A 26,342-nucleotide genomic window follows, 5' to 3' on the forward strand; every position below is an offset into this window, starting at 1 on the left:
TTGTGGATATGACTATCCTAAGCTCCATGAGGCTTAGGCCTGTTTCACACTTCAGTTTTTTTGTGTCAGTTAGGCTGGTTTCACATTAGCGCATTTTCAGCGCGCGCACGGCCGGGGGTAGCTCCGCCCCCGATCCGGCTCTCTGCCCGGCGTGCCCGCCCCTTCCTTGTAGCGCCGCCTCCTAGCGGACAGCGGCGCCTGCGATCGGTGCACCCTATCTTTAGCATAGGGTGCGCCGATCGTGCGCAGGCCGTGCGCTAGTTGCGCTTTGACCTGCGCTGCGCACTTTTGACGGTGCGCCGTGCGCGCCAAAATCAAACTTTTCGGATTTTGGCGCGCACGGCACACCGTCAAAAGTGCGCAGCGCAGGTCAAAGCGCAACTAGCGCACGGCCTGCGCACGATCGGCGCACCCTATGCTAAAGATAGGGTGCGCCGATCGCAGGCGCCGCTGTCCGCTAGGAGGCGGCGCTACAAGGAAGGGGCGGGCACGCCGGGCAGAGAGCCGGATCGGGGGCGGAGCTACCCCCGGCCGTGCGCGCGCTGAAAATGCGCTAATGTGAAACCAGCCTTAGGCTAGTTTCACATTAGCGCTTTTGAGCGCAGCGACGGCCTGCGCACGGCCGCCGCTAAGCCCCGCCCCCTGCCACGCCTCTGCCGGTAGCTCCGCCTACCGGCGCATGACGCTGCATGCGTCCTGCGTCCCCTATCTTTATCACTGGGGGCGCAGGCCGTGCGCAGTATGCGTTTGGCGACGCATGCGCCTTTTTGACGGTGCGCCGAGCGCAACCAAACTGCAGCAGGTTGCGTTTGGCGCAGGTCGGCGCACCGTCAAAAGGACGCATGCGCCGCCAAACGCATACTGCGCACGGCCTGCGCCCCCAGTGATAAAGATAGGGGGCGCATGCAGCGTCATGCGCCGGTAGGCGGAGCTACCGGCGGAGGCGCGGCAGGGGCGGGGCTTAGCGGCGGCCGTGCGCAGGACGTCGCTGCGCTCAAAAGCGCTAATGTGAAACTAGCCTTAAAATCCGCCAAAATGGCGGAAAGCGGATTCGTTGCTAACTGATGTGAACGGATGCCACCGGACCGTTTTTTTGACGGATCTGATGAATGAAGAATTTTAATGAACCACAGCCCGGGGAGAGAGAGAGATTTTTTTTTTCGTCTACCAGAAATGATTTCAGGGTTAAATTTCCAGCTGACTTCCTTCCACCGGGCATGCGCACTCTAAAATGCGGATCCTGCAGGAAAAAAAAGTTGCATGGTCCGTCCGGGCATGTCGGCGGACGCAAAAAATTTGGCGGTTCAGCAAAAAAAACGGATCCAGTGGATGGCCATCCGTCAAGATCCGCCGGTAATGCATCTCAATGGGGAAAAAAACGGATCCGCCAAAAAAAATGGCGGATCCGTTTTTATTTAAAAACGGCGGATTTTGACTGGTGGACAAAAACGGAAGTGTGAAACAGGCCTTACTTCACCTTGTCTACTAATACTACTAGAGGTTTCTCAGAACGATTACTGCAGCCAACCGGGGGGGGGGAGGAAATGTTGGGTTTTGCCCCCCGCAAGCTAAAATTGCATCATCAGTGACCAGATATAATGGGTACACTGTGCCTGAATTTTCCCATTTACATTACCATTTCATGTAATTTATAGCCCAGCCATAATACCGATGTATAGAAGAAACCTGTCTGATTTCAGTAGGGTTTGGTGATTGTCAGACCTACCAAGGCCCAAATGACTTTTCTCTTTTCTTGTACCAACTTCAAGGACTCATTCAGCCTTTCGTTTTTCTTTTATGACTGGTAGTCCTATAGCCAAGAGAAGGTCATCTCACCACTTTGATTACTCTGCACCAGGGTGGGAATGGAGTCCTCACAGGGAGCTGCTCTGGTGTAGATCGAGACAAATGTAAAAATGGGGGAAGTAGGAATGATCCCGCCAAGAAAAGGGAAGTGTGAGGCCACGTTCAGTATTTGGTCAATTTTTTACCTCAGTATTTGTAAGCCAAAGCCAGGAGTGGGTGATAAATACAGAAGTGGTGACGTGTTTCTGTTATACTTTCCTCTGAGTGTCCGCTTCTGGTTTTGGCTTACAGATACTGAGGTAAAATACTGAGTGTTTGGTGAGTTTTTTTTTTACCTCAGCATTTGGTCAGTATTTTACCTCAGTATCTGTAAGCCAAACCCAGGAGTGGGTGATAAATATAGAAGTGGTGGCGTGTTTCTATTATACTTTCCTCTGATTGTTCCTCTCCAGGTTTTGGCTTACAGATACTGAGGTAAAATACTGAATGTGTGAACATGGCGTAAAACTTCTGTTATAAGATGCTTAAAAAATCAGACAGGTTAGGACAGGCCAACGCATTTCAACGTTCAAGTCTTAGTCATATGGAGCTGTTCACATGTGTATTTTTTTTTTTGCCAGCTGAGAAGTCCACCCCAAAACATTGAGTCGTATAGCAAACTTTCAAATATTTTCACGGATCTATAGACCTGCAATGGCTAGTCCTCTGGGGGCATTTGTCTGCTATCCATTTCCGATTGACTGTTTTGATGGAAGCTTGAGAAATGGCCCTAAGTTTTTTTACGTTTCTGAAAAACTGCTTAAACACGGAGGGTAAAAACTGACACACTGCCCAAAACTCTGAAATTCGTGGTTTTTGTTTTTTCGCAAACGAGGAAATTTAGTTATTCTGTCAGGTAATAAACTATCCCCTGTCCAAAACAAGACACTGGTATTCAGCCTTCTAAAACCTACGTATTTTTGTGGTAGTTTGGGATGGAGGTTTGGTTGAAGGAAACAGAAGGGTATTGTGGATGTACAGCTTAATGTACATGACACACTAATAGCACCTTGCCTATACGACTCCATAATACAGGACCTGTATAGCCGGAATGCACTACCACATATGCTCTGTCAGACTGTTTCTTTTGTATGGAATTCTGCCGAATTCGCCTTCAAATGCTAAAATGGCAAGCATACAGTGGAACCGAAGAGTACATGGGCACTTCTATGGTAGCTTTGTTATTAGTGTTGAGCATTCCGATACCGCAAGTATCGGGTATCGGCCGATATTAGCTGTATCGGAATTCCGATACTTAGTTCCGACACTTTTTTCATATCGAATACCGGAATCGGAAGTTCCCATAATGCTAGGAGCCCGCTCGATTTGATTCAGCCAATGGGGATCCTCAGAAGTGTGGGCACATCCTGTTAGGCATGTAGGCATGTTAACTACTGGCATGGCTGTGATTGGCTGCTGAAATGATGTCATGATGCACTATAAAAAGCGCTGCAGCCGCCATTTCTGGTCACTCTGCTGTGAATTCAGTTAGGGACAGGCTGCTGTTGAAGACTGTGAGGGACAGTTAGAAATAGCGATTCTAAAAACAATATTGTGCTTTATCCAGGCTACATAAACCACCACTGTAGCTTGCTTTTCCCTAGCAGCGCTGTTTTCACAGCTGTCTGCAAGGGCTGTGTGAGTGCAGACCCACGCTGTGTAGTGTGTCCTGCAGGCACGTTTGCTTGTAGGCCGGCCAGCGTGTGTCTCTGCCTCATACACATTTTTCTTTTATTGCTGCTTTTTTTTTCTCCTGTATAGTGTGCTTCCATACGTATCCATATACGTTGGTTGCAAACACTAAAGGAGTGGACAGCGGAGCCTTTCAGCAGCCTTTCAGTGCTATAGCCCATTTCTCTGCACTGTTTTTGGCTGTCTGATAGGTCTCTCTGTGTGTGAGTGCAGCTCACGTTGCAGTGTGTTCTACAGCCACCGCTAGCTGTAGTCCGCTCAGCGTGCGTCACTGCCTCATACATAGTCCTTTTTTTGCAGCAAATTTAGCCAGATTTTTGCTCCTATATTAGTGTGCTTCCAACCGCATCCATTGTCATTGGTTGGTTGCAAGCACTATATAGGATTAGATAGAGGAGCCTTTTTGCTGGCTTGTGCCCTTCAGGGCCAGCCAGGCTAGTATCACCCTATTTTTGGAGCCTCATCAATTGCATTGTAGGTTAGCTTCCTGCATTGTAATCGCTCCAAAAAGTTTGTGATACTATAGCTTTCAAACTTTGGTCACATCCTTTCCTTTCCCCCCACCCAAAAAAAAAGGAAATAAAGTTCACCAAACACTACACTTTACAGTTGTCTAGGCCACATTAGATCATATTAAAGTGTAGTACACACACTCTTAGCCAAATTAGTGTTTCTTATACTGGTTAGCAGGTGTTCAGGAATAAGAACACTAAGCCACCCCTTTTTTACTTTTCTGCCTATCTTTATCAGTCTACCAAGATGAAGAAGGCAGGGAGTAAGGCACGTGGTCGTGGCCGTGGAGTTTCAGCAGGGAGAGGACGGGGGGATTCAGCAGGGAGAGGACGTGGGGATTCGGTATCTGCTGCGGCCACCAGTGACCCGGCATCCCCCACTTTTACCAGGCAACAGTCCTTCATGCGCAGCTTTGTAGGACCTCGCCGTACCCCACTGCTGCGTGACGAACAAATTGAAGCCGTTGTCGGATGGATGGCAGCTAACGCATCCACTTCAATGACTTCCGCATCCTCCCAAGGCCAGAGCACTGAAGAGCAACCATCTGTCTCTTCACCACCTGCCAAATTGCCCAGGCAGTCTGAGAGCCCTGGACAGGAGCCATCTCAATCTTTACTTCTGTTCTCAGAATCTGTTGGCTTGGAAAGAGGTGGCCAGCCAAGCAGCATTCTAGAGCGTGAAGAAGAGGGAGTATGCAGTGATGCGCAACTGCTTTGTCCCTCTGAATCTGAAGAGGCGGGTGGGCCAGTGCCTATGGTCAGCACACCTCAGTATGCATCAGATGATGATGAGACTCAGTTGCCAATTTCTGGTGCGTACGGTGCTGGCGAGACAACCCAGGACCAGCCGGTGCTTGAAGAGGGGAGTGGAGATGATGAGGTCCTTGACCCATCATGGCGTCAGCCACAGGAAGGTGGTGGGAGCAGCTCTGAGGAAGAGATTCCCCGAACGGCCAAAAGAGGAGGGAGAGGGCGGGGGCAGACTTGGTTGCCTGTAGCCTCCACTTTGGCACCCGTGAGGAGCAATCCTCTTCAAAAACACAAAACGGGCGCTCCCAGGACTTGCAGTGCGTGGTCTTTTTTTGACACAGTTGCAGATGACATTTGCTTTGTCAAATGCAAGCTGTATCATCAGAAAGTGAAACGAGGGAAAAATGTGAGCAACCTCAATACCACAAATATGTGGAAACATGTGCGTACCAAGCACGAGGTGGAGTTACACAGACACACTGAAGATGTAGGCCAACCTTCAGCAGCACCTACCACCTCTTCAGCTCGTGTTGGGGCCTCTTCCTCCAGCTCACACACAGCTGGTTCGGCTTCCTCACTGGAACGCCATGGAAGAACCACTGCCACTGTTGTCCAGAGACCCAGTGAAATTCCACCCACTGAACCACGTTCGCAGTCATCAGCACACTCCCAGGCCACTCACCAGCAATCGGTAGCACAGGCATGGGAGAAAAAGCGGCCATACTCGGCAAACCATCCCCGAGCACTGGCTCTGAATGCCGGCATTGCCAAACTACTGGCCATTGAGATGCTGTCATTCAAGGTTGGTGGCGACTGACACATTCCGGAACTTTGTCATTGGCAGTTCCACAATACAATGTGCCCAGCCGCTTTTATTTCAGCAGGCAAGCTGTCCCTGCCCTGCAAAAGCATGTGGAGGGAAAAATTAAAAATGCGCTACTAAATGCCGTCAGTAGCAAGGTCCACCTGACCACCGATGCGTGGACCAGTAGCCATGGACAGGGCCGATACCTTTCCCTCACTGCCCATTGGGTCAATGTTGTGGAGCCGGGTACAGATCTGGAGAGTGGCTCTGTACGTATTCTGCCAACTCCAAGGATTGCAGGAATGCAGTCTGTACATATTGAGTCGTCCTCCTACTCTAGTTCCTCGGAATCAGCACTGCGTGAGCCTGTTAGGCCAGATATGAGCACAGGTGTGGCCAAACGTCAACAGGCCGTCCTTAAATTAATTTCTTTGGGGAATCGGAGCCACACAGCACAGGAGCTCTGGAATGCCATCAAGCAGGAGAGCGATGTGTGGTTAGTGCCAGCGAATCTCCAGCCAGGTTTGGTAGTGAGTGACAATGGCCGAAATCTAGTGGCAGCTCTGGGCCTAGGCAACCTCACTCACATACCATGTCTGGCACACGTGCTCAATTTGGTCGTGCAGAGCTTTCTGAGGGACTATCCGGATCTTGATGCACTGCTGCACAAGGTTCGCCTAGAGTGTGCTCACTTGCGGCGTTCCAGCATGCAAGATCGCGCATTGCATCTCTGCAACGCCGATTCCGCCTGCCAGAACATCGCATCATATGTGACCTCCCCACCAGGTGGAATTCAACGTTACATATGTTGGAGCGGTTGTGTGAGCAGCAGGCAGCAGTAATGGAGTACCAGCTGCATCAGGCGCAAACAAGTCGCACTGTGCGCCGGACACACTTCACCACCACTGAGTGGGCCACTATGAGGGACATCTGCCAAGTTTTGCGTGCCTTCGATGACTCCACGCGGATGGCCAGTGCAGATGATGCACTAATCAGCATGACTGTCCCCCTCATCTGTCTGCTTCAAAAAACCTTACAAGCACTAAGTGAGGAGGTTTTTGAAGAGGTCAAGGATGAGCAGTCAGAAATGCCATCTGCTTCTGGCAAGTCTGCGCAACGTGCTTCCACACAAAGGCCCAGGTAGGGGACACTTAGTGAGGAGGATGACGATGAGTCAATGGAGGAGGAGGAACACATCTCTCCAGAGGAGGGAGGTACACAAGGCTCTAGTAGTCAGTGTGTACAGCGAGGGTGGGGTGATGCTGAGCAGGCAGAGATGCTGCCTCAAGCTGGGGACAGCGTTTCCGGTCCAGTTGGCAGTCTGCAGCACATTGTTGATTTCATGCTGCAGTGCTTGTTAAATGACCGCCGCATCGCCAACATTCTCCACACGGCTGATTATTGGGTGTACACCCTCCTAGATCCTCGCTACCGGGACAACTTACAAAGCCTCATACCACAGTTGAACCGGGAGCGAAAAATGCGGGAGTACCAAGAAACACTTGTGCAGGCCATCATGTTCTCCATTCCCCCCACAAGTGTTGCTGGTAGTGCTTTTCAAAGCAGCCATGTGGGTAGAGGCAGTGGAGGAAGCTCTGCACAAAGAGGTAGCAGAGGCAGTGCCGCAGGACAAGGCAAGGCCAGTATGGCCCAAATGTGGAAAAGTTTTGTGGGACCGCCACAAACGGCTACACCATCACAGACGGCTCCAGTCAGCAGGAGGCAACGTTTCCGTCAGATGGTGACAGACTACTTGTCGTGCCCTGTTAGTGTTCTCCCAGACAGCTCTTCCCCGTTCAAGTATTGAGTCTCTAAGCTGGATACATGGCCAGAGCTTAGCCAGTATGCATTGGAGGTGCTGGCTTGCCCTGCTGCCAGTGTATTATCGGAACGTGTCTTTAGTGCTGCAGGTGGTGTGGTAACAGACCGTCGCACGCGACTATCCGCCGATAATGTTGACCGGCTTACTTTTGTGAAAATGAACAAGGCCTGGATCTCACCTGAATTTGCCAGTCCTCTTCCAGAATAAATAATTGGCTGGCAACAGGATCCAGGTCTCCTGTTGTGTTCATGTTTCTATGACCTGAACTTTATTTCCTGGGCTACAGCAACGCCCGTTGTTGCTCAGAAGTGCTGTCCGCACAGACAAAACACTCGCTCATGTGTAAGTGGGGTTCGGTAACATCAGCTGATCCCCTGCTGTGTGTACGGCAAACTCTCCTGCTGCCTACAACTTCTGACTACCTCTGATTTAATATGTTCTCTGATTTGCCCTCTGTCTCCACTCTGTTTTGAGTATTTCCTCCGGCCTACAACACCGCCTGTTTCTGCTCTCAAGTGCCGTCTGCACAATCCACACTTGTTCCTGTGGTACCTGGGTCCTGTAACATCTGCTCATCTCCCGAGTTGAGCACGGCAATGTCTCCTGCTTTGTCTACATTCCCACTACTTGTAGTGGAAATGTGGACAGAGCAGGAGACATTGCCTGACTCACCTCTAGGGAGAAGCTGCTGTTACAGAACCCCAGTAACACAGGAACAAGTGTGGGTTGTGCAGACGGCATTTCAGAGCAGCAACTGGCGTGGTTGGAAGCCAGCGGAAATACTCGAAACAGAGTGAAGACAGAGGCCTAATTGGAGTACGTTGACAGTTAGTAGTAGTCTAGAAACAATCGCAAACTGCCACCAAGTAGGCCTCGGCCTACTACCTGATTTTCCCTGGGCTCCGACACCGCCAGTTGGTGCTCAGAAGTGCTGTCCGCACAGACAAAACACTCGCTCATGTGTAAGTGGGGTTCGGTAACGTCAGCTGATCCCCTGCCATGTGTATGGCAAAGTGTCCTGCTCCCTCCACAGTCAAACAACCTCAGATTTACACCTGGCTCCAAGTAGGCCTCGGCCTACTACCTCATTTTCCCTGGGCTCCGACAACACCAGTTGGTGCTCGGAAGTGCTGTCCACACAGAAAAACACACTTGTTCATGTGAAAGTGGGGTTCGGTAACGTCAGCTGATCCCCTGCTGTGTGGCGGGCAAACTACTGCTGCCTCCAAATTTTAGCTACTTCAGATTTAAACATTCTCTGATTTGGCCTCTGTCTCCACTCTGTCTCTAGTATTTCCCCTGACCTCCAACACCGCCAGTTCCTGCTCACAGTTGCCGTCCATGCATTCCACACGTGTTCATGTGTTACTGGGGTTCTGTTACGTCAGCAGATCCCCCAATGTGTGTCCGCCACTGTCTCCTGCGCTGTCCACCTTCCCACTGCAAGTGGTGGGAATGTGGACAGAGCAGGAGACATTGGCAGACAAACATCAGGGGATCTGCTGACATTACAGAATCCCAGTAACACAGCAACACGTGTGGATTGGGCAGACGGCTACTGTACGCATAAACTGGCGGTGTTGGTAGTCACGTGAAATCCTGGAAACACAGTGGAGACAGATGCCTAATTGGAGCACGTTGACAGTCTGTTGTAGCCTACAAACACTGTAAAACTGCCACCAAGTAGGCCTCGGCCTGCACCCTGGTTCTCCCTGGGCTCCAACAACGCTAGTTGGTGCTCAGAAGTGCTGTCCACACAGAAAAACACACTCGTTCATGTGAAAGTGGGGGTCAGTAACGTCAGCTGATCCCCTGCTGTGTGGAGGGCAAAGTGTCCTGCTCCCTCCAAAGTCAAAATACCTCTGCTTTACACCTCGCTCCCAGTAGGCCTCGGCCTGCACCATGATTGTCCCTGGATTCCAACAACGCCAGTTGGTGCTCGGAAGTGCTGTCCACACAGAAAAACACACTCGTTCATGTGAAAGTGGGGTACAGTAACGTCAGCTGATCCCCTGCTGTGTGGAGGGCAAACTGCTGCTGCCTCCAAATTGTAACTACTTCAGATTTAAACATTCTTTGATTTGGCCTCTGTCTCCACTCTGTCTCTAGTATTTCCCCTGTCCTCCAACACCGCCAGTTCCTGCTCACAGTTGCCGTCCACGCATTCCACACGTGTTCCTGTGTTACTGGGGTTCTGTAACGTCAGCAGATCCCCCAATATGTGTCCGCCACTGTCTCCTGCGCTGTCCACCTTCCCACTGCAAGCGGTGGGAATGTGGACAGAGCAGGAGACAGTGGCAGACACACATCAGGGGATCTGCTGACATTACAGAATCCCAGTAACACAGCAACACGTGTGGATTGGGCAGACGGCTGCTGTACGCATAAACTGGCGGTGTTGTTGATCACGTGAAATCCTGGAAACAGAGTGGAGACAGATGCCTAATTGGAGCACGTTGACAGTCTGTTGTAGCCTACAAACAATCTAAAACTACCACCAAGTAGGCCTCGGCCTACACCATGATTGTCCCTGGGCTCCAACAACGCCAGTTGGTGCTCGGCAGTGTCTTTGGCACGCGGACTCCCTGTTGCCCAGCCTGGTTCCAGCACGCCTGCTGTTTCCGGGTATTGTCAAGGTCACTATGCCACCAATCCGTTGTCCTGTCGTCTTGCGGCCGGGTTAGCCGACTCTACGGTGCCTGCAGTTTAGGTGACTCCTATGTGGGCTGCGGGAACTGGCACTGAAGGCTGGATCCGTAGTGCCAATGGGACATGGACCCCCAGGACTGTGGGTTTCGGTAACTGCGGCCGGCTTGCGGCCTGGCTACTTTGCTTTCAATGGGTACCTTCTGCTACCCACCCGGGTTCCAGCACTGTCTGCTGGTTCTCGCCAGAGCCTTTGGCCTAGGTGCCTCCATCTCGGTATCCGAGGTCCAGCACCGTCAGCTGGTCCTTGGTAGTGCTTTTTAGCACAGGTACCTTCTGCTTAGTAACCGTGGTCCAGCACCGTCAGTTGGTCCTCGGTAGTGCCATTGGCTCTTGTTCCTTCTGCTACCCATCCGGGTGCCAGCACTGTCTGCTGGTTCTTGCCACAGCCTTTGGCCTAGGTGCCTCCATCTCGGTATCCGAGGTCCAGCACCGTCAGCTGGTCCTTGGTAGTGCTTTTTAGCACAGGTACCTTCTGCTTAGTAACCGTGGTCCAGCACCATCAGTTGGTCCTCGGTAGTGCCATTGGCTCTTGTTCCTTCTGCTACCCATCCGGGTGCCAGCACTGTCTGCTGGTTCTCGCCACAGCCTTTGGCCTAGGTGCCTCCATCTCGGTATCCGAGGTCCAGCACCGTCAGCTGGTCCTTGGTAGTGCTTTTTAGCACAGGTACCTTCTGCTTAGTAACCGTTGTCCAGCACCGTCAGTTGGTCCTCGGTAGTGCCATTGGCTCTTGTTCCTTCTGCTACCCATCCGGGTGCCAGCACTGTCTGCTGGTTCTCACCAGTTTCTCAGCCTTCTTGTACCTTCTGCTACATTTCCAAGATCAAGCTTTTTGAAATTGTCTTTGGTAATCCTTATTGATCTCCATGACGATGACCCTGATGATGACGACCCTGAAGACCACACCAAAGAAGACCAGAAATATGACCCTAAATAATAAGACCAAGAGGACAAAGAACATGAAGACAACCACCAAGATACAGAACAAAAGACAGACGAACAAGAAGAAGAAGAAGCAAAAGCAGAAGAACATTAAGCATAAGACAAAAAATCAGTATAGAAGAAATCAAAATTATAAGCAGAAGAAGACTAAGCAGTAAATGGGGGTGAGTCCGTTCCTCCTCGTGGTGCCCCTGGAAAATGCCTACTGCTGCAGGCCAAACTGAACGCGGACAAATCCTGTTGTAAATCTTTTGTGACAGGCAGAACGTAAGGTGTAATCTTATAACTTTTATAGATAAGTACTACAGGAATGCCTGTCACCATAAGAAAATGAAGAAAAAGAAGAATAGGAAGAAGATGAAGAAATAGCATATGAAAATTAATAATAGCTGAATAAGAAGAATATGAAGAATGGAAAAAAAAAATGTGAAGAAGGTGAAGAAGAAGATGATGAATAAGGTGAAGAAAAAGTTGATGAAAAAAATGCTACTGCTGCGGATCATGAAGGAGAAAGTGTGGGAGAAGTACAAAAGAAGGTGAAGAGCATGGAAGTTGTGAAACATACATATCTGACTAAATATAAAAAAGTTAACATAGTCAATATCTTTTTAACTCCGAACATCTTGAAAAAAAAAAAATTGGAATTAATGCTATGCCATGTGATTTGAATAAACCACTATGCTTTTAATGTCTCCTCCACCTCCCACAATACATTCTACATGATTCTTATTTGTTTTCAATTATGTAGAATTAGCCAACAAGGAAGGCCTTTTTTTAATTCCGATACCGGAAGTCCCATTGACTTGAATGGGACTTCCGGTATCGGAATCGGCGATACCCGATATTTTTTTCATATCGGGCGATACCATCCGATACGATATTTTTGGGTATCGAACGGTATCGCTCAACACTACTTGTTATATATCCTACAAAATGGAGCAATGCTAGTACATGAGTTCTTACACTGCTTCCACAAGTCAGAATTGCTGTCAAACAAACAGCGGGAATTATCAATTCATGACGCCACACCATATTGTGTAGCTTTACTTGAAAATAATTCCATTGTAGATTGGGAACAAAAAATAAAGACCCCTGATCAAAGGTTAGTCTGCTTCTCTGCTGCCCTAAGAACATCTCAGCATCCTGTTCACATTGTACTTGACGTTTTCACTTTAGCAGCACTATTAGCAGACCGAAAGAGGCCAGGAAAGTGAATGTGTGTGTGTGTGTGTGTGTGTGTGTGTCTTGTTTTTATTTTAAAGTTCTGTTTCTCTACAGCAAAATTGTGATTTTTTTTTTTATTTTTTTTTTTTTTTTACATTGAGCTTTTTTAAAAAATAGTTTTACTTGGCTAGATAGGTTAAAAAGACACTGGTTTATAAAGTTTGACCTCTCTCGGTCAGTTACACATTATCTATAAGTAGATTATTCATAATAACCCATAATACCCTTTAGAAAATGCTGTTATAGTGTCTGCTATTACTAGCTGTTGCTGTAGTGCATTCCAAAGCCTGACTGCTCGAACTGTAAAGAATCTTGTTATGCTGCAGATTTACAAACCACACACTGGTCAATTTATGTCCAATCTTACTCTGTTTATATATCAGTTTTCTTTATTTTCATGACTATGAAAATTTTAGATTCACTCTGAAGGCGTCAAAACTGTGAATTAACACGTGGCATTATATAATTAACAAAAAAGTGTGAAACAACTGAAAATACTGTATGTCTTATATTCTCCGTTCTTCAAAGTAGCCACCTTTTGCTTTGATTACTGCTTTGCACACTCTTAGCATTCTCTTGATGAGGTTCAAGAGGTAGTCACCGGAAATGGTCTTCCAACAGTCTTGAAGGAGTTCCCAGAGATACTTAGCACTTGTTGGCCCTTTTGCCTTCACTCTGCGGTCCAGCTCACCCCCAAACCATCGGTTGGGTTCAGGTCTGGTGACTGTGGAGGCCAAGTCATCTGGCGTAGCACCCCATCACTCTCCTTCTTGGTCAATTACATAATTCCACATGTGTCAATTCATAGTTTTGATGCCTTCAGAGTGAATCTACAATTTTCATAGTCCTGAAAATAAAGAAAACTCTTTGAATGATTTCATGTGTCCAAACTTTTGGTCTCTATCTCTCTCAAAAGTATTCGGCCCCCTGGAACTTCGGCCCCCTGGAACTTTTCAACCTTTTCCCACATATCATGCTTCAAACATAAGGATACCAAATGTAAATTTTTGGTGTAGAATCAACAAGTGGGTCACATTTGTGAAATTGAATGAAATTTATTGGTTATTTTAAATTTTTGCGGAAATTCAAAAACTAAAAAGTGGGGCGTGCAATATTATTCAACCCATTTACTTTCAGTGCAGCAAACTCACTCCCGAAGTTCATTGTGGATCTCTGAATGATCCAATGTTGTCCTAAATTACTAATGATGATAAATATAATCCACCTGCGTGTAATCAAGTGTCCGTATAAATGCACCTGCTCTGTGATAGTCTCAGGGTTCTGTTTGAAGCACAGAAAGCATCATGAAGACCAAGGAACACAACAGGCAGGTCCGTGATACTGTTGTGGAGAAGTTTAAAGCCGGATTTGGATACAAAATGATTTCCAAAACGTTAAACATCCCAAGGAGCACTGTGCAAGCGATCATATTGAAATGGAAGGAGTATCATACCACTGCAAATCTACCAAGACCCGGCTGTCCCTCTAATCTTTCATCTTAAACAAGGAAAAGACTGATCAGAGATGCAGCCAAGAAGCCCATGATCACTCTGGATGAACTGCAGAGATCTACAGCGGAGGTGGGACAGTCTGTCCATAGGACAACAATCAGTCGTACATATATCCACCTGGATATATACATAGATAGATATATATCTATAGATACACCGTGTGCAGAATTATTAAGCAAGTTGTATTTGAGAGGATTCTTTTTATTATTGAATAACAACTATGTTCTCAATTAACCCAAAAGACTCAGATATCAAAGCTTCATATTTTTGGAAGTTGGAGTGGGTTTTTTAGATTTGGCTATCTTAGGAGGATATCTGTTTGTGCAGGTAACTATTACAGTGCAGCATTATTAGGCAACTTAATAAAAAACAAATATATACCCATCTCACTTGTTTATTTTCACCAGGTAAACCAATAGAGCAACACAAAATTTAGAAATAAACATTTCTGACATTCAAAAACAAAACAAAAAAAAATCAGTGACCAATATAGCCACCTTTCTTTACGATGACACTCAAAAGCCTTCCATCCATAGATTCCGTCAGTTGCTTGATCAACATTGTGTGCCGCAGCCACCACATCCTAAGGCCATGTGCACAAGATTTTTCCTGCGGATCCGCAGCAGATTTTACTGCGCAGAAACGCTGCGGATCCGCAAAGTGATTTACAGTACAATGTAAATCAATTTTAAAAAAAACGCTGTGCAGACGCTGCGTTTTTTTCTGCGCGTTTTTTGTGCGGTACAAAAAATGCAGCATGTCACTTCTTTTGTGCGGTCTTCCACCTGCTCCATTGTCCAAATCCGCAAGGGGAAAACCGCAGTAGAAAACCGCACAAAAACAGGAAGAAATCCGCAGGAAAAATGCAGGTCATTTGACCTGCGGATTTCTTCAAATCTGCGTGTAAAAATCCGCAGGAGAAAAATCCACGTGTGCACTTAGCCTAACAGACACTGTTCCCAGAGGTGTAATGTTTTCACTCCCTGTAGATCTCACATTTTATGAGGGACCACAGGTTCTCTATGGGGTTCAGATCAGGTGAACAAGGGGGCCATGTCCTTATTTTTTCTTCTTTTAGACCTTTACTGGCCAGCCACGCTGTGGAGTATTTGGATGCATGTGATGGAGCATTGTCCTGCATGAAAATCATGTTTTTCTTGAACGATACCGACTTCTTCCTGTACCACTGCTTGAAGAAGGTGTCTTCCAGAAACTGGCAGTAGGTCTGAGAGTTCAGCTTCACTCCATCCTCAACCCAAAAAGGTCCTCCAACAAGTTCATCTTTGATGATACCAGCCCATACCAGTACCCCACCTCCAGCTTGTTGGCGTCTGAGTCAGGCTATGTGCACACGTAGTTTTTTGGGTGTGCGGATTTTGGAGAGAAAACCGCAGGTAAATCCGCAGGACAAAAGTCCTGCGGTTTATCTGCGGTTTTGCCTGCGGTTTTACACCTCATAATGGATGAGGTGTAAAACTGCAGCGTTTCTTCACCAAACAATTGACATGCTGCGGATTGTAAACTGCAGCAAAACCGCGCGGAAAAATCCGCAGCATGTGCACAGCGTTTTTTTTTTCCATTGGAAATAAAGGTACTGTACAATGCAGCAGAATCTGCTGCGTTTCCGCAGAGCCAAAACCGCTGCGGAAACGTAGCAGGTTTCACTGCGTGTGCGCACACCCTCAGAGCGGAGCTCTCTGCCCTTTACTCATCCAGCCTCGGGCTTATCCATCTGGCCAATCAAGAGTCCCTCTCATTTCATCAGTCCATAAAACCTTAGAAAAATCAGTCTTAAGATATTTCTTGGCCCAGTCTTGACGTTTTATCTTATGTTTCATGTTCAAAGGTTGTCGTTTTTCAGCCTTCCTTACCTTGGCCATGTCCCTGAGAATGGCACACCCTGAGCTTTTTGATACTCCAGTAAGGCTGTGTGCACACGCTGCGGATTAGGTGCGGATTCATCCGCGCGGATTTTGTAAAATCCGCAGGTGAAACCGCAGGTCAAAATACCTGCGGTTTTACCTGCGGATTGCTCTGCGGTTTTGCCCTGCGGTTTTTCATCTCCTCAATGGAGGAGATGGCAAACCGCAGGAGAATCCGCAGAAAGAATTGACATGTCAATTCGTTCTGCGGATTGAAAACCGCAGATAATCCGCGCGGAAAATTCCGCACCGTCTGCATTGCGGTTTTTGATTCCCATAGGGAATCATGGTACTGTACACCGCAGCAAAAACTGCTGCGGGTCCGCAGCGGCCAAAACCGCTGCGGAACCGCAGCAAAATCCGCAGCGTGTGCACACAGCCTAACGCTGCAGCTCTGAAATATGGCAAAACTGGTGGCAAATGGCATCTTGGCAGCTTCAAGCTTGATTTTCCTCAATTCATGGGCAGTTGTTTTGTGCCTTTTTTTTTATCAACACGCTTCTTGCGACCCTGTTGGATATTTGCCATGAAACGCTTGATTGTTCGGTGATCACGCTTCAAAAGTTTGGCAATTTCAAGACTGTTGCATCCCTCTGCAAGAAATCGCACAATTTGTGACTTTTCAGAGTCCGTCAAATCTTTTTTCGGACCCATTTTTGCCAAAGGAAAGGAAGTTGCCTAATAATTAAGCACACCTTATATAGGGTGTTGATGTCATTAGACCACACCCCTCCTCATTACAGAGATGCAAATCACCTGATTTACATAATTGGCAGTTGGCTTTCAAGCCTATACAGCTTGGAGCAGGACAACATGTAAAGGATGATGAGATCAAAATACTCATTTGCCTAATAATTCTGCACAGTGTGTATGTGTGTGTATATATATATATATATACACACACACACATACAGGGGTTGGACAAAATAATGGAAACACCTGGAAACATCAAACCCCTTCACTACCAAGGGTGGTTTGCACGTTAACTCCCGGGCCAATTTTTACAATTCTGACCACTGTCCCTTTATGAGGTAATAACTCTGAAACGCTTCCATGGATCCCGGTGATTCTGACATTGTTTTCTCGTGACATATTGTACTTCATGTTAGTGGTAAAATTTCATTCAAATAACTTGCGTTTATTTGTGAAAAAAATGGAAATTTGGCGAAAATTTTTAAAATTTCACAGTTTTCCAACTTTGAATTTTTATGCCCTTAAATCACAGAGATACGGCACACAAAAAACTTAATAAATAACATTTCCCACATGTTTACTTTACATCAGCACAATTTTGGAACCAAATTTTTTTTTTTGTTAGGAAGTTATAAGGGTTAAAAGTTGACCAGCGATTTCTCATTTTTGCAACACCATTTTATTTTTACGGACCACGTCACATTTGAAGCCACTTTGAGGGGTCTGTATGATAGAAAAATACCCAAAACGGACACCATTCTACAAACTGCACCCCTTTAGGTGCTCAAAACCACATTCAAGAAGTTTATTAACCCTTCAGGTGCGTCAAAGGAATTTTTTTGAATATTTAAAAAAAAAAAAAAAAAAATGAACATTCACCCCCAATTTTTATTTTCCCAAGGGTAACAGGACCCTAAAAGTTATTGTGCAATTTGTCCTGAGTACGCTGATACCCCATATGTGGGTGTAAACGACTATTTGGGCACATGGCAGAGCTCAGAAGGGAAGCATCGCCATTTGACTTTTTTGGCTGGAATTGAGATCGGACACCATGTCGCGATTGGAAAACCCCTGATGTACCAAAACAGTGGAAACCCCCCACAAATGACACCATTTTGGAAACTAGACCCCCCAAGGAGCTTATCTAGATGTGTGGTGAGCACTTGGAACCCCCAAGGGCTTCACAGAAGTTTATAATGCCCGGGCATGAAAATAAAAAAAATAGTATTTTTTCCACAAACATGATCTTTTAGTCCCCATTTTTTTTTTATTTTCCCAAGGGTAACTGGAGAAATTGGACCCCAAAAGTTGTTGTCCAATTTGTCTTGAGTACGCTGATACCCCATATGTGGGAGAAAACTACTGTATGGGCACACGTCAGGGCTCAGAAGGGAAGTAGTGACATTTTGGAATGCAGACTTTGATGGAATTGTCTGCGGGTGTCATGTTGCTTTCGGAGAGCCCCTGATGTTCCTAAACTATTGAAACTCCCCACAAGTGACCCCATTTTGGAAACTAGACCCCCTAAGGAACTTATCTAGATGTGTGGTGAGCACTTTGAACCCCCAAGTGCTTCACAGAAGTTTATAACGCCCGGGTGTGAAAAAAAAAAAAAATCATTTTTTTCCACAAAAATGATATTTTTGCCCCCAATTTTTTATTTTCCTAAGGGTAACAGGAGAAATTGGACCCCAAAAGTTGTTTTGCTATTTGTCCTGAGTAGGCTGATACCCTATATGTGGGGGTAAAACACTGTTTGGGCGCATGGCAGAGCTTGGAAGGGAAGGAGCACCATTTGACTTTTTCAAAGCAGAATTGGCTGGAATCGAGAATCAGATGCCATGTTGCATTTGGAGAACACCTGATGTGCCCAGACAGTGGAAACCCCCCAATTATAACTCCAACCCTATCCCCAACACACCCCTATCTCAGCCCTAACCCTAGCCCTAATGGGAAAATGGAAATAAATACATTTTCTTTTAATTTTATTATTTTTCCCTAACTAAGGGGGTGATAACGGGGGATTTGATTTACTATGTATGGCGGTTTTTATTTTTGGCAGCTGTCACACTCTAAAAGACGCTTTTTATTGTAAAAATAGTTTTTGCATCACCACATATTGAGAGCTATAATTTTTCCAAATTTTAGCCCACCGAGTCATGTGAGGTCTAATTTTTTGCAGGACGAGTTGACGTTTTTATTGGTATCATTTTTGGGCACGTGACGTCTTTTGATCGCTTTTTATTCCGATTTTTGGTACGCAGAATGAACAAAAACCAGCGTTTCATGAATTTCTCTTGGGAGGTGCGTTTACACCGTTCCGCCTGTGGTAAAATTGATAAAGCGGTTTTATTCTTCGGGTCAGTACGGTTACAGCGATACCTCATTTAGGTCTTTTTTTATGTTTTAGCGCTTTTATGCAATGAAAACAATTTTATATAAATTAATTATTTTTGCATTGCTTTATTCTGCGAGCTATAACTTTTTTTATTTTTTGTGCTGATGATGCTGTATGGCGGCTCGTTTTTTGCGGGACAAGATGACGTTTTCAGCGGTACCATGGATATTTATATGCGTCATTTTGATCGCTCGTTATTGCACTTTTTGATCGGCGGTATGATGATAAAGCATTTTTTGCTTTGTTTTTAATTTTTTTAAGGGGTTCGCTAAAGGGGTTAACTATTGGGACCGTTTTATATGGCGGGTCGTTACGGACGCAGCGATACCAAATGTGTACTTTTATTGTTTTATTTTATTTCCAAAAAATGAATTAACTTTATTACATTGTCCCAGGGGGGACATAACTGTCCTGTGACAGATCACTGATCTGTCACATTACAGATCACTGTGACAGATCAGCGATCTGTAAATTGTTTCCAAAGGAATTTTAGCCCATTCTTCAGTTAAAACATCCTCCAGTTCTTTGAGCGACGATGGTGGCGGAAATCGACGTCTAACTTGAATCTCTAAAATTGGCCATAAATGCTCAATAATGTTGAGGTCTGGGGATTGTGGGGGCCAGATGAGATGCTCAACTTCATTACAATGTTCCTCATGCCATGCTTTAACGATTCTAGCTGTATGAATTGGTGCATGATCATCCTGAAAGATGGCGTTCCCCTCCGTTAACAGTGCTTGAACCATAGGATGCACTTGGTCGACCAAAATGCCTACATTATCGCGGCTGATAATTGTTCCATGAAGGGATATCATCGGGCCCGGCGGATCTCCACGAAATAGCACCCCAGATCATCACAGAACCTCCGCCATGTTTTACGGTTGGGAGAAGGCAGTCTGGAATGCTTCTTTCGGCTGTCTCCAAACATGCACGAGGTCGGAAATGAGGTCAATGATGATTCGTCTGAGAATATCACATGTTTCCACTGCTCGAGGGACCAATTCTGGAGGTTTCTACACCACTCTAAATGCTTGGAAACATTTGTCATTGAGAGCAGCGGTTTTCGAATTGCAGCTCTTCCGTGGAATCCAGATTTGTGCAGCTCCCGACGAACCGTTTTCGTGGAAACTGGGTTCTGTAGGTGTTCATTCAGCTAAAAAAAATATAAACCACTGATATATACCCATTACTCGTATAGGTTAATAAACCTTCATATTGGACATTTAAGTAACTACGGAAACTCCACTATAATATAAATCCTACAAAAAACACGGAGATATGATCCGAAAAGTACGAAATCTACTTTATTGTTACATACTCATAGAAAATTGTACAAAATACAGACAAAAAACAAAGATGCTCATACAAAGCTCATATGTCGTAACCGCTAACAATACCCTATGTAGCAGAATGGGTGATATAAAAGTGAAGCAATGAATATCAATGCTGCCATTACATTCAGGTAAAAAAATATATATGCATAGTACATAGGCCTCCATATAGAGAAAACAGAGATATCACACTCCAAAAAAAGAAATACAATGTGGCCTGATAAATGTGTATCAAAAGATAATAAACAGTAAAAAGACCACAGTGAAAGGAGTCAATATTTTACCCATAAATGTCTGCAGGTAAGCGCAGCACTGAAGGGAGCAGCCCCGACGCGCGTTTCGCATGGGCTTCCTCTGGGGGGCTGTGTCTGTGTGTTGGATATGTGGGCATTTTATGCAGAAGATCCAGGTGTACACAATCCTCAGTGCCATTATCGGCGCATGCGCAGTGTTAAGCAGGACACCACAAATCAACGCCCACAGCCGCCCATGTGAGATTGCTTAGCATGCCGAAATCATGTCCTTACCACATCATTTACGTCTGCTGATGGCAAAAAGATTTTAAAATTACGGAGTATATTTCGTGTACATACGTAGTCTGTGGCAAAGTGTACTTGTAATTTTTTGTATGTTGGCCTGACATCACGCGAATTGAGAATTCGTACTCGTGAACATGTCAGAGATATTCTAGCAGCAAAGGAGGTGGAGGACATTACATTTTTGAAAACTGTTCCACGACATTTCAAAATACATCACAAATGTAACCCCAGAGACTTGCAGGTCTTTGGGATTGATAGAATTAGATGCGGTATTAGGGGTGGGGATATGAAGCGCCTTTTGGCACAGTTGGAATGTCGTTGGATCATTGCCTAGGGGACTATGAGCCCTCTAGGCTTGAACGAGCAGTTGAGTTTTGCATCTTTCCTGTGAGTAGTTCTAATATGGATTTTGTCCCAAATTTTTGTTTTTTAATATGTGTTGTTTTTTGTTTCATTCAGTACTATAGCTCATTGTACCTATTCCACCATTGTCTGATGTTCTGGGTATTTTGCGACTGGAGATCACCGAGTCGATTCAGAATAAATGGCTATTCAAGACACGGCAATCCTGAAGCGGTCGTTCCATAATCGGGTTGAATATCTTATGTGGAGGGGTCTTCTATTGTAGTTTTCTATGTTAATGTAGTATCATTGTATGTTTGCATATATATGTATTATTATTATTACAAATTCTGTCACTTTATTCCCTTTTTTGGGATTTTATCAATATTGTCTCAGTATTTTACACTTTATATATTTTATATGTATGCATTTATTTTATATATATCTTTTTTGTTTCTTTTCACAACTTTTCACAGTGATTTTGATATATATTTGTATTTATGTGTGTATTTTCACCGTGTACATTTGTCCAGTGCGGGTGCCCTTATAACGCGTTCCCCATAGAGGATTTTTAAGATTATCACAAAGGTAGTCACAAGTTTTCACAGGATCAATGATTTTATTAACATGGGATGTTGCGGTATTTATGCCCTCTTTTTTTGCCCTTATAAAAGATGGCGGCTTCAGTGTGCGCGCATGCCCAGTGTGGCCGTTCCTATGACTCATCTCCCTGGCGACTAACTGTGACACGGGAGGCTGTTGACGTCATGAGGGATTTCCCTCTGCCTTCCGGTCACATGGGCGGCTATGGGCGTTGATTTGTGGTGTCCTGCTTAACACTGCACATGCACCGATAGTGGCGCTGAGGATTGTGTACACCTGGATCTTCTGCATAAAATGCCCACATATCCAACACACAGACACAGCCCCCCGAGGAAGCCCACGCGAAACGCGCGTTGGGGCTGCTCCCTTCAGTGCCGCGCTTACCTGCAGACATTTATGGGTAAGATATTGACTCCTTTCACTGTGGTCTTTTTACTGTTTATTATCTTTTGATACACATTTATCAGGCCACATTGTATTTCTTTTTTTGGAGTGTGATAGCTCTGTTTTCTCTATATGGAGGCCTATGTACTATGCATATATATATTTTTTGACCTGAATGTAATGGCAGCATTGAGATTCATTGCTTCAATTTTACCGTATTTTCCGCTTTGTAAGACGCACTTTTTTTCCCCCAAACTTGGGGGGAAAATGGGGGTGCGTCTTACAAAGAGGATATACATTACCGGGTGCAGGCCGCAGGGGTGTCCGGCTGTCCGTCGGCGCTGTGGGTGTCTCCGGGTGCCCAGCTGTGTCTCCACGTGCCCAGCGGTGTCTCCGGTTCCAATCCCGGGGCTCTGGCGACGGTTCCCTCTGTTTTGGGCTCCGGCAATATGGCGGCCGCCACCGGGGGCGGCGCATGCGCTGATGGTGATCTCTGGACAGATCTCCTTGAAATCTCATCTCTCGAGATCTCAGTCCCAAGATCACCATCAGCGCATGCGCCGCCCCCGGCGGCGGCCGCCATATTGCCGGAGCCCAAAACAGAGGGAGCCCTGGGGCTCTGACCTGTCGCAAAATGTCGCCAGAGCCCCGGGATTGAAACCGGAGACACCGCTGGGCACGTGGAGACACGGCTGGGCACCCGGAGACATCCACAGCGCTGACGGACACCCGGTAAATGTGGGCAGAGCCCCGGGCTGCTGCACAGACCCCCCTGGCAGCAGTACAGACCCCCCTGGCAGCAGTACAGCCCCCCTTGTAGCAGCATGAGCCCCCCCTGGCAGCAGCGCGAGCCCCCCTGGCAGCAGCACAGACCCCCCCTGGCAGCAGCACAGCCCCCCCCTGGCAGCAGCACAGCCCCCCCCTGGCAGCAGCACAGCCCCCCCCTGGTATCAGCACGAGCCCCCCTGGCAGCGCGCAGCACATCGGAGCACCCTCTCAGCCCTTCCTGCGGCCTGCAGTATCACCCCACTCCTGCCTCCTCCAGCAGCGACCCTGGGACCCCACTTCACCGCAGCCACCACCCCCGGTAAGCAATAAGACACCTGGATTATAAGAGGCACCACCATTTTATTAAAAAAATGTTTTTTCCTATTTTTCTCCTCAAAATTTGTAATGCGTCTTATAATCCGGAGCGTCTTATAAAGCGAAAAATACGGTATATCACCCATTCTGCTACATAGGGTATTGTTAGCGGTTACCACATATGAGCATCTTTGTTTTTTTGTCTGTATTTTGTACAGTTTTCTATGAGTATGTAACAATAAAGTAGATTTTTTATCGTACTTTTCGGATCATATCTCCGTGTTTTTTTAGGATTTATATTCATTGAGCTAAGCAGTGATTTTCGGAGCCGTGGTCTTGCGATCCTCTATCACAATTCGCTTTAGAGTCCGACGGTCTCTCTCAGTCAACTTCGACTTTCGGCCGGACCTGTGCTTTGCTGCGGACGTTTTTCCTTCTCTTTCAAACGCAGTCATTACTTTGGAGACAGTACCTCTTGACACGCCAGGCATTCGGGCACTTTCTGTTACACTAGCGCCTGCCATACGAGCACCAACAATTTGGCCTCTTTGAAAATCCGAGAGGTCTGCAATTGTTATCAGGTTTTCATCAATGTTCTTACAATTCTGCAAAGCAAACAGTTAATTTACATACACATATCACATAACACAAATAATCAATTACAAAAGATTACCATATGTCACGGTTTGCATGTTTATAACATGTTCGAAGATTATGATGCCAAAACGTTAGGTGTTTGCATTATTTTGTCCAACCCCTGTGTGTGTGTATGTATATATATATATATATATATATATATATATATATCCAGGTGGAAAAAAACAGTGTATGAACATACCCTTGGTCTTATCAGTACGATGCAAGAAATACTGAGTTTACATGCTGTTAGTTCTGTTTTGCACTGTAAGGCTGAGTTCATACGTGGCGGTTTTAACCGCGCGATTTTGCCGCAAAAAATAAGCATCCCATGCATTCCTATGGGATTCCTCAATGCTGTGCTAATGCTGCGGTTTTTACCGCGGCGGAATCGCTTCTCCTTCTCCTCCTTCTCCTCCTTCTCCTCCTTCTCCCGCACAGACTCCGTTGAGGTGTCGTTTCGAAGCCAGCGCCCATAAGTAATTTTCGTGTCGATCGGATTTGTAGTTTTTGCGCAATTTGCGTTTGAAAAAAAACATTTTCCTCAACGCATTTCAATGGGAAAATGTTGCCACAGAGAAAACATGCCCTGAGGCGATTCAAATGGCCGTTAAGCTAATTGATATGCGCAGGCACACCCAGTTACTATGCCAACGCCTACGAACTATACATGACCTCTCCAGGACAGAGTTTCTGGCAGATATCAGTGTGACGGACTCAGCTCCTGCTGAGCCCATTTTTTGAGTGGACCCTCTGGGTCGTGGCACCCACCCACCGAGGGCGAGCTGACCTTGTGAGAATCCACCCCCTATACAGGGAGTGTCAGGGGCAAGACCAAGGGGGTGAGCCACCACGACTGCTGGGACCAGACGGCCGGCTCAGGGGACACTAGACGAGTGTCTGACGACAAGGACAAGCAGGAAGCAAGACGAGACTAGACGTAGGTGCAAGGTATCTTCATTAGAATAACACAAGATCACATACAGAGAAAACAAGCAAAACGTGCAAGGTGCGCGCGTGGGCACGCCAAGGTCCATGGCTAGGTGCGTGTGTAGGGGACACGCCAGGGTCCAAGGCTAGGTGCATGTGTAGGGGACACGCCAGGGTTCAAAGCGAGGTGCGTGTGTGCTAGGAGCTACGCAGGGACGCACACCTCACTGGCCAATGCACACGGCTGTAACGCCAGCACGAGGCACGACTAAGGCACAGGAGGGGGCAAAGGAACCTTCGTGCTAGGAGCCACGCCAGGTTCAGGGCAGGGTGCGTGCTAGTAGCCACGCCAGGGTTCAAGGCAGGGTGCGTGCTAGGAGCCACGCCAGGGCACAAGGAAGGGCTGCGTGCTAGGAGCCACGCAGGGGGCACGCCACACTGGCCAGTGCACACGGCTGTACACAAACACGTGGCACTTACCACGGCACAGGAGACGGCCAAGGGGAACCCACGTCGGGGTTCAATGCAAGGACAAGGCAGGGAACAAGGCAAGGAATACAGGCAGAAACAGAGCCAGGTCAGAGAGAGGACAGAGTCTAGCAGCGGAGCGTAGGCAGAAGCCCAGAGCCGGGCCAAGGGAAGACCTTGGGACTAGACAAAGAAACGAGCACTAAGGAGAGGAGAAATGGTGCGTGTGCCAGGGAGCACTACAGAGCACCATAGGAGAGAGCGAGGCAGAGTAAGCAAAGACTGAGACCATAGGAAGGAACACAAAGCAAGGAATAGCAAGGCAGAGAACACAGGGAGGACTACAAGTCAAAGCATAGCAAAAGCACAAACATGGCACGAGAGACAACACAAGACATGGCACAAGACAAGAGGCGGAATACGAGCACGGAGCGTGTGCTGAGACGCACTACAGAGCAAAGTGCAAGGGCACAGAATAGAGGGAGCAACCCCACAGACCCAGAGCCTTGCAGGGAAGCAACACAATAATCAGGCCCTGAGCATAGGAAGAGGCAGCCTGATATAGGGCATAGCACCTCCTCCTCCAGGTCAGGACCAGGGGAGCACTTCCGGGATTCTAGACATGACGAGATGATAGCAGAACCAGACAGTGCAGGATCTTAGGAAACGTCACATGATCAGGGTTTCAGACATGACGAGATGATTACCGAACCAACCAGTGCAGGATCCTAGGAAGAACACATGATCCGGGATTCTAGACATGACGAGATGATTGCAGAACCAGACAGTGCAGGATCTTAAGAAACATCACATGATCAAGGACTCCAGACATGACGAGAAGATCACAAAAGGCAGAGCAGAAACGCAGGGATCCTGCAGCTCAGACATGAGGTGAGTCTGCACACAGCTCTAGCGAACATGCAGGACAGCAGACAAAACATGCGCATGCACATCACTCCAGGAGTTCTTGAGACAAACAGACATGGCAGACATGGCGGACGTGACAATCAGCTCTTAAAGCGAAACCCACAGCACAAATGCAAATCTAGCTTCATCACATGACGCATGCCCCTGAGAGAGAATGTGCGCCAATATTGGATTTAGAAGCCCAGTGAGCCAAACTGGCTCTTAAAGGGCCGACGCATCGAAATGAGTCTTAAAGGGCCGGCGCGCCAAATCGAAAGCTGAGTGACCCCAGGCTCC

At 46.9% G+C, this 26,342-nt stretch overlaps 1 long non-coding RNA gene across 1 annotated transcript in view; it reads left to right on the forward strand.

The window, feature by feature from the left end:
* LOC141086304 (uncharacterized) overlaps window positions 1-21,383 on the forward strand; it is a 200,897-nt gene extending 179,514 nt beyond the window's left edge. The window contains exon 4 of the long non-coding RNA XR_012231575.1: window positions 21,153-21,383. This is a non-coding gene — a long non-coding RNA (uncharacterized lncRNA). The remainder of the gene's footprint in view (window positions 1-21,152) is intronic.
* Window positions 21,384-26,342: the final 4,959 nt, after the last annotated feature.

The sequence above is a fragment of the Dendrobates tinctorius genome, unplaced genomic scaffold, assembly GCF_039654945.1.
Source record: "Dendrobates tinctorius isolate UK_male_01 unplaced genomic scaffold, ASM3965494v1 ptg000031l, whole genome shotgun sequence".
NCBI classification, from domain to species: Eukaryota; Metazoa; Chordata; class Amphibia; order Anura; family Dendrobatidae; genus Dendrobates; species Dendrobates tinctorius.